At 43.2% G+C, this 8,565-nt stretch overlaps 1 pseudogene; it reads left to right on the forward strand.

Moving 5' to 3' along the window:
* Positions 1–3,058: 3,058 nt before the first annotated feature.
* On the forward strand, positions 3,059–6,363 carry LOC137637182 (gastrula zinc finger protein XlCGF57.1-like; annotated as a pseudogene).
* The last annotated feature ends 2,202 nt before the right edge of the window (positions 6,364–8,565 follow it).

The raw sequence follows: 8,565 nt of genomic DNA on the forward strand, positions 1-8,565 counted from the left end.
AAGTCTTTTGAGACAACCAAGCAGGTCCAGTTAAAGCCCCCTTCTTGGAACCTTGATGTGGTTCTTAAATTTCTGTGCACCAAGAGATTTGAGCCCATCTCACAGGCTCCCCTAAGGGAGGTTACCAAGAAAAACCTCTTCCTTTTGGCCTTAGCAACAGCGAAAAGAGTCAGTGAAGTCCATGCAATTGAAAAGCAGGTAGGCTTCAATCTGAATGGGGCAGTTTGTGCCTTAAGATTAGACTTTCTCGCTAAGAACGAGAACCCTTCTAAGTCCTGGCCAAGGACCTTTGAGGTTCCTAACTTGACCAACCTAGTGGCTCAAGAGCAAGAGAGGCTCCTCTGTCCAGTACGAGCCCTCAAGGCCTACTTGTCTCGCACGAAAAATGTGAGAGGCTCTTCTAGCTCCCTGTGGTGTTCTGTGAAAGATCCTCAGAAGCCCCTTTCCAAGAACGCTTTGTCTTTTTTCCTGTGGGAAGTTATAGAGAAGCGCATCTCTTGTGTGAGGAGGAACACTTCGAACTTTTAAAAGTGCAGGCTCACGAAGTGAGAGCCATTGCGACCTCGCTTGCTTACCGCAAGAACATGTCGGTCCGTCAAATTATGGATGCGACGTTCTGGAGGAGCAACTCTGTGTTCGCCTCTCATAACCTCAGAGAGATGAGAGTGGATTATGAGAAATGCTATACCTTGGGCCCATACGTAGCTACGGCTTCTGTATTAGGCAAAGGAGTTACTACCTCCCCTCAACCTTAGTTTTGTATACTTGTGCGTAGGTTGGTGTTTTTATTGGTTGTCTGAGGACTTCAACTTGTGTACAGTCACCTCAGTCTAGTTAGATAATTTTTATCTACTTTGCAAAAGTTAGGTGGTTGGTTATGGTAAGGTTGCAGTTTTTATTTTGGGCAATAGGTAGTCCTGAAATCTAGTCAGATTGTTGGTCTCACCCCGTTGACAGACTCGATTGAGTGTTTTCAGCACTGCAGGTCACATCCTGGCTGACACTCCTAAGGGAAAGCGACTCAAGAGGCAGGAACCTTTGAAGTCAGCTACCTTAGCAGGTAAGGAATCAAGGTGTTTATTTATCCTACAGCTTTTTTGGTTGTTTCCCCAACGATGTTTACTGTCTATCAACCTCCTCCAAGTGTGTTAATCAGCTATGTGTATATATAACTGCCAGGTAAGTTCTATTAATAAAAATGGCGTTTTTATGATAAAACAAAGTTTTATGAATACTTACCTGGCAGTTATATATACATTCGAAGGCCCACCCACCTCCCCTCAGGAGACAGGTCGGGCATAGATGAACTGAAGAACAGAAAACGGGAATGATTCCTCCTACCACCCTTTAACGGGTGTTACCACCCAACCACCACAAGGCGGTTGCCACGTTTAGAAAAATTCTGCCGAAATAGAGATTATTAGCTATGTATATATAACTGCCAGGTAAGTATTCATGAAACTTTGTTTTATCATAAAAACTCCATTTTTGGTTACAGGGGACTTCCAACCCACCAAGCAGTGAGTCTTCCCAATTAAATGGTTTGTATGTTGCGTAGGAATAAATGACAAGTTTTTAAAGTAATTTGTATTTTTCTTAATTATATAAACCTGAATCTTTAACCAAACTTACCTCCTCAACAACCCTTCTCAGACCTGGGTCGAAGGTCAAGAGAGAATGCTCTCTGACCGGAGAGGAGGTGGGGCTCATCGCTGCACACCCTCACCAGTTGGATAACCGTTTGTTAGCAAAGTTTAACGACCAATTTATGGTCAAGCTGAAGTGCTGTACTGAAATCTCCCTAATTAAAGGCCTCGGGTTTGTATGGCAAGGAAAAACACAAATTAAAAGAAATCTACTGTATTTTTGAATGAGGAAAGTTTTGGAGGCTAGCTGAAGGGCATCCTATTCTCCTCTCACCTGAAGCAGACGTAGAGGAATTTACAGAGATGGTAGTTTAGCTCTGACTGGACAATTTACAGATGGCTGGGTGTTTGTGTGATGCAAAAAGTTGATTCTATTAAAAGTCATCAGGAATTTGTTGAAAAAAAAAATTGCCTTTGTTTTAGAAATTTACTGATCTAGATTTTATAAAGTGTGTTGGTGTTTATTTTTTTAACACACTTAATGACTTTCAGGTTTTATAGTTGGAAAGATGCGTTGGAGAGGAACAAGTCAAGAATATGTCAGAGATTTGAAGAAGAGGTTTGTGATGTCACTGCAATTCTTGTTAGAGTAAAAACATCTTCAAGTTTTATCCTTTTACAAAACTAGACTATATGCAATATCTGTGCAGCATTCGATACCAATTGAGAAGAGAATAATTTACAGAAAGGAGCTACAACATTGAAGGAGAAAGCAGAATAAGGTAATTTTAAGGTTTTGTAGGACTTGTCCATTTGTAGAACTTTTACACTGAGAACACTGACAAAGATGGTAGAGTTAACAAGGCCTTTTTCATAATAGCCGTTCCTGTTTATAATCCTGTTTAATGAGACTTGCATAAAAGGGGATTCTTTTAAGAACTGTGAAGGAATATTGCTTTGAAATATTATTTGACTACAAACAAAATTGATTTTATTTCAAAATCAGATATATGAAGTTTAATTGTATTAGAATATCAATGAAAATAGTATTTCTTGTTGATAACATATGGAAGAATAAATGCTTACGTTTTGTTAAAATTTATCAGTAGGAATTAATTCTTATCAAAACAGCGATTGCTGTTTTTGTGATGAGTGAAATGAAAGTTATCAATTAGCTCATTTGGACTTGTCATTGGATATATACTTCTCAGACTCCTCATTTATTTCAAGTCCTTTTAAAAATACTGAATATATACATACAATAGTGTGATATCAAATGTACAGAGGTTTTACGTAAAGTTACCTTAATTTTATTATTGATTTAATCTGACCCTGATAACATTTTTGTAATAATTTATTACTGAAATGTAAGAGCCAAGATGAAAGCTATGAATTCCAAGCAGTGGCTTATTTGGTTGTACTCAATGTGGTGAAGGAATAGTTATTTAATGTAGAGTTTTAATTAGAATAAGATGGAAATTAAAGCTGAAAATATACAAGCATTGACAGTAAGTGGGGGAGAATTTAAGAGTTTCACAGTAAAGTCTCCGAGCGAAGACGATACAGAAACACATTTGTTCGTGACAACTTTCAATGATGAACAATTGTTTTTTCCATCCAATAAAGTGAAAATTAAAACTGAAAAGATCCAGACTTATGAGGAAAATGGAGAGGAAAGCACACGAGAAGATGATGACCAAGCAAAATTTCTTTGAGAGAGGAACTCTTTCAGAAAAGGAAAAGGGGCAGCCTTTGCTTTCTGACAATATCAGCGATGAAGAAGTAAAAGAAGACATGTATTTAGAATCTGGAAAGGTATTGACTTTTAGCAATGAGCAGCCTCCTGCTGAGAAGGGCCATAGAAAAGAAAACCAGTTTGTGTGTGATGTGCGCAGAAAATGCTTCAGCTACAAGTGCAGTCTTAAGAATCACCTGATGTTGCACACGGGCGGCAAACCGTTTCGTTGCAAGGAATGTAGCAAGAGATTCCGACAGAAAGGTCACCTTGTCAGGCTCGAGAGAAGAGCCCACACTGGTCAGAACCACTTTTTCTTGCCCTGAGTGCGGCAAAAGCTTCTCTCTGAAAGATCCTTTGAACAGGCACATGAAGACTCATGCTAAAGAGAAGCCGTTCGACTGCCTCGCCTGCGATAAGTTGGTTTGCGTGAAGATAAACCTTGAACTGCATCTGAGAACCCATATTATTATTTTTATTATTATTACTAGCCAAGCTACAACCCTAGTTGAAAAAGCAAGATGCTATAAGCCCAAGGGCTCCAATAGGGAAAAATAGCCCAGTGAGGAAAGGAAATAAGGAAATAAATAAATGATGGGAACAAACTAACAATAAATCATTCTAAAAACAGTAACAACGTCAAAATAGATATGTCATATATAAACTATTAACAACGTCAAAAACAGATATGTCATATATAAACTATAAAAAGACTCATGTCAGCCTGGTCAACATATAAACATTTGCTCCAACTTTGAACTTTTGAAGTTCTGCTGATTCAACTACCCGATTAGGAAGATTATTCCATAACTTGGTAACAGCTGGAATAAAGCTTCCTAGAATACTGTGTAGCATTGAGCCTCATAATGGAGAAGGCCTGGCTATTAGAATTAACTGCCTGCCTAGTATAACGAACAGGATACTATTGTCCAGGGAGTTCTGATTGTAAAGGATGGTCAGAGTTATGAAAAATCTTAGGCATTGAACGACGGTGCCAAAGATTAATATCTAGATCAGGAATAAGAAATTTAATAGACCGTAAGTTTCTGTCCAACAAATTAAGATGAGAATCAGCAGCTGAAGACCAGAGAGGAGAACATACTCAAAACAAGGTAGAATGAAAGAATTAAAACACTTCTTCAGAATAGATTGATCACCGAAAATCTTAAAAGACTTTCTCAATAAGCCATTTTTTTGTGCAATTGAAGAAGACACAGACCTCATGTGTTTCTCAAAAGTCAATTTGCTGTCAAGAATCACACCTAAAATTTTAAAAGTCATACAAATTTAAAGAATCATTATCAATACTGAGATCCGGATGTTGAGGAGCCACCGTCCTTGACCTACTTACAATCATACTTTGAGTTTTGTTAGGATTCAACTTCATACCCCATAATTTGCATCATGCACTAATTTCAGCTAAATCTCTATTAGGGGATTCACCAACCCCAGATCTACATTCAGGGGATGGAATTGATGGAAAGAGAGTAGCATCATCTGCATAAGCAACAAGCTTGTTTTCAAGGCCAAATCACATATGTGTATATAGTATGAAAAGTAATGGGCCAAGAACACCATCCTGTGGAACACTGGATATCACATTCCTATACTCATTATGGTGCCCATCAACAACAACTCTTTGAGATCTATTACTTAAAAAATCAATAATAATGCTAAGAAACGACCCACCCACTCCCAACTGTTTCAGTTTGAAAACAAAGGCCTCATGATTAACACGGTCAAAGGCAGCACTAAAATCAAGGCCAATCATACGAACTTCCTGACCACAATCAAGGGATTTCTGTACAGCATTGGAGATTCTAAGAAGGGCATCACATGCTCCAAGGCCTTTACGAAAACCAAATTGCAAACTAGGGAATAGATGATTACCTTCAGCAAACCTATTATGACGTTTTGCCAGAAGACGTTCAAAAACTTTAGATAATATGGGAGTTATGGAAATTGAGAGGTAATCAGTGGGTTTTGAGCTACCACAAACACATTTACATAGAGGAGTAACATTACCAATTCTCCAACAAGTGCTAAAAGCTCCTCTTCTTGCTAACTTGTGCAAAATAACAGATAACTTTGGAGCTAAGAAATCTGCTGTCTTTATAAAAAAGAAAGGAAAAATAAATTTTGGGTCTACGCCTCCATAAGCATCAAGGTCCATCAACAGAGCTTTAATTTCACGAGATCGAAAAGCTAAACTAGTTAGTTTAGCCTCAGGAAAACAAGAATGAGGAAGTTCAAGTTTTTCATTACTTTATTTGCTGTCAAAAACATCAGCCAAAAGGGTTGCCTTTTCCTTTGGACAGTGAGTTACTGAGCCATTCAATTGCAGTCAATGTGGAAAAAGTTTCATAAGGAAGAATGAATTGCTCAGACACGCGCACATCCATTTCAGGGAGAGGCCATTTGTCTGCGTAGAATGTGGGAAAAATTTCGTGGGGGAGCCCGAACTGAAGAAGCACTTACGGACCCATGAGGAAAAGTTGTTTGTTTGCAAGGAGCGCGGGGAGAAATTCAGGCTGGAGTCTATGCTATGAAAAAAACATGAGAATTTACATGGGAGAAAAGCTGTATTTCTGCAACGAGTACGGAAAGACGTTCCGATTCCATTTGGGCTTCTACCAGCACATCCGAACCCATAGCGAGGAGAAGCCGTTCGTCTGCAAGGAATGCGGGAAGAGCTTCGTTGGCAAAAGTGGCCTGAACAAGCACACCAGAATGCACACGGGGGAGAGACCATTTGTGTGGGCAGTTTATGGGAGGCGATTCATTCAGAGTGGCAACCTCCGGCGTCATGTACGAACGCATACGGGGGAGGAGCCCTTCGTGTGCAGCGTTTGTGGAAAGAGATTCAACATCAAGTATGAGATGACGAAGCAAGAAAAGACTCACGCGGTGAAGTGGCACATGTGCGAGGGGTGCGGAAAAGCCTTCAACAAGAAAGTTGCCCTCAAGAGGCATTTGAGGTCCCAAAAAGGTGAAAAGGCAGGTGTTTACACTGTCGTCGAGAGGCTTAAGGCTGAGCGATAGCCTTTACCGCCATGAATGACAGGCGCATTTCTTGACGTAAATACACGAAGAACTCTGCTATTGCTGGAATGGTGTCATCGAGAGGAGAGATACCCCTTCCACAACACCAACCACAGAAGACTGTAGGGCAATCTTAGCTCTGGCACCCCTCAGCTCCTGAGACCAACGCAAGGCGGCACTGGTCTTTGCCGGCTTCTGGGTGTAAATGACATGGTCTAAGACCGTGTCTTTGCCCTCTTTAGGGGGTATTTCTGGACTGGTAAACAAATTGAGAACCTTCATGAGAGTCCAAACCTGCCAGAATGCATGTTGTGACACTTTCTGCTCTCCTTCCGACATTGAACTGGCAGCAAAGTCTCCTTCTTCTACCCCCAAGAGCTCTTCTCGGCGGGGTGGGTTGTGGACATAGCTCGAGTGACTGGCTGCATGTGTAGGCTTAGAGGTCCTTGAAGAGAACTTTGGAAGAGTCTTGGAGTCCTTAAGTTCCATCCGAGGAAGGAGGTAGGACTTAAGCAACGAAGGCTGGACTGTCATGTCCCTCCTGACTTCCATCGGTGGTGGAGAACTATCCGTGCGAGGGGAAACTTCCTCCGAAGGTGGAAGAGAGGAAGCCCCTCCCTCACGCGATTTTCTCGGCAGGAGTGAGGTAGGAGTGTCCGTTGGAAGATGCAGGAAAAGCAGGCCTTGATGGCCTAATAGGAGTCACCTTTACCCTCAAGGAAGCAATGCTTCAGAGACTTCTCTCTTCCTCTACCCCTACAGGGGAGAACAAGAAGCCATGGTTCCTTGCAGTACGTCTGCTGGAGCTGTAAAGTTGCTCCGAAGAGATGGCAGACAGAGAAGTCTTGAAGGCTTGCACCAATACTCTGAGCATAGCACTGAACCATGGCTGCTGACTGACTGATGCACTGTCAGAAAGATCCCCTGAAGGGAAAGGGACCCAAGGTTCCCTGTCAAGAGTCTCTGCTGTTGATGGGTCCACCATCGAGGAAAGCAGCTTCGGGATCCTGAACCCTTCTGTGCAGACCCCTTACCCTTTCCCCGCCGGTAGCACTGTAATGCATTTGCGGGGATGGGAATGAGGAGATGGTGACCTGTCAATTTGATGCTCAATAAACATAGGAGCTTGTAGAGCCTGCTCATTGCCATGGCGCAAGTGCGCCGGTGAGCGCATGCGCATATGTGAGCACTGGTGGGATGGAGAGAGCTTCTGTGCAGAAGAGCGGTGGCGCCCAGGAGAGCGCTAGGGCGCAGTAAGGCACTGCGCAGGAGGATGCTGGTGCGCAGTTTCCAGTGAATGCGCAGGAGAGCACTGGAACGCAGGTGGGCGTTGGAGAACACCGGCGAGCTATAGGGTGCTGATAAGCTGGAGAGAGCTTTGGCACATGCTGGTTTGGAGAGCGCTTTCCTGCAGGAGAGTGTTGGCAAGCCGGAGACCACGACTGCGCATGAGAGCGCTGATGTCTTGGGGAGCACTGACGAGCTTGAGCTGGGGAGCGCTGTTGCACTGGCAAGTGTAGGTTGGCTGGCAAGCGATAGCAAACGGTGCTCTTTGGAATGGAGGAGCTACGCTGAAGAGCGCTGGCGATCGACAGATCGCGGGGGGTTGGAGGGTGCTGAGGACGAGCAGGAGAAGGCTGGTGGTCATGCTGGAGAGAACTGACGCATTTGAGAGCGAAGACACTCTAGAAAGTGTTGGAATAAAAGCTGATGCTGACTTGCTGTTGGAGAGCAATGGTTCACTGCAGGGCGCTGGCGAGCTGGAGAGTGTTGGCGCTCAGCTGAATACTTTGGAAGAACATCCGAATGATGTACAGGAGACAAGAAGGATGACGGCAGGTCGGCACAAAGGTCGAACTGGACCAGGGATGTGCCCTTTGAAAGGGCGAACATCCACTGTTAGGGATCGCGAACGATCCACAGAAGAGTCCACAGCCGAGGACTACGGCAGCATTGTCAGGATAATGACCAGGAATGGACGAAGGTTGAAGGCCAGAAGACGACTAAAGCCGAAGCTCCTCTGAAGGGTACGGCTGCAAAGCCAAGGCCAAAGAAGCGCCTTTTCACCGATGGTCAAAGGCAATCTCTCAGGCGATGCAGAGGGTGATCTCTGAGACGTGGGAACAGCAAGCTCATCTATACCAGCAATCCTCCGAAGAGGAGTCTCTATGAGAGAACTCCCCCCGATGGTGAGAGCCTCTC

The sequence above is a fragment of the Palaemon carinicauda genome, unplaced genomic scaffold (genome assembly GCF_036898095.1).
Source record: "Palaemon carinicauda isolate YSFRI2023 unplaced genomic scaffold, ASM3689809v2 scaffold57, whole genome shotgun sequence".
Classification (NCBI taxonomy): domain Eukaryota; kingdom Metazoa; phylum Arthropoda; class Malacostraca; order Decapoda; family Palaemonidae; genus Palaemon; species Palaemon carinicauda.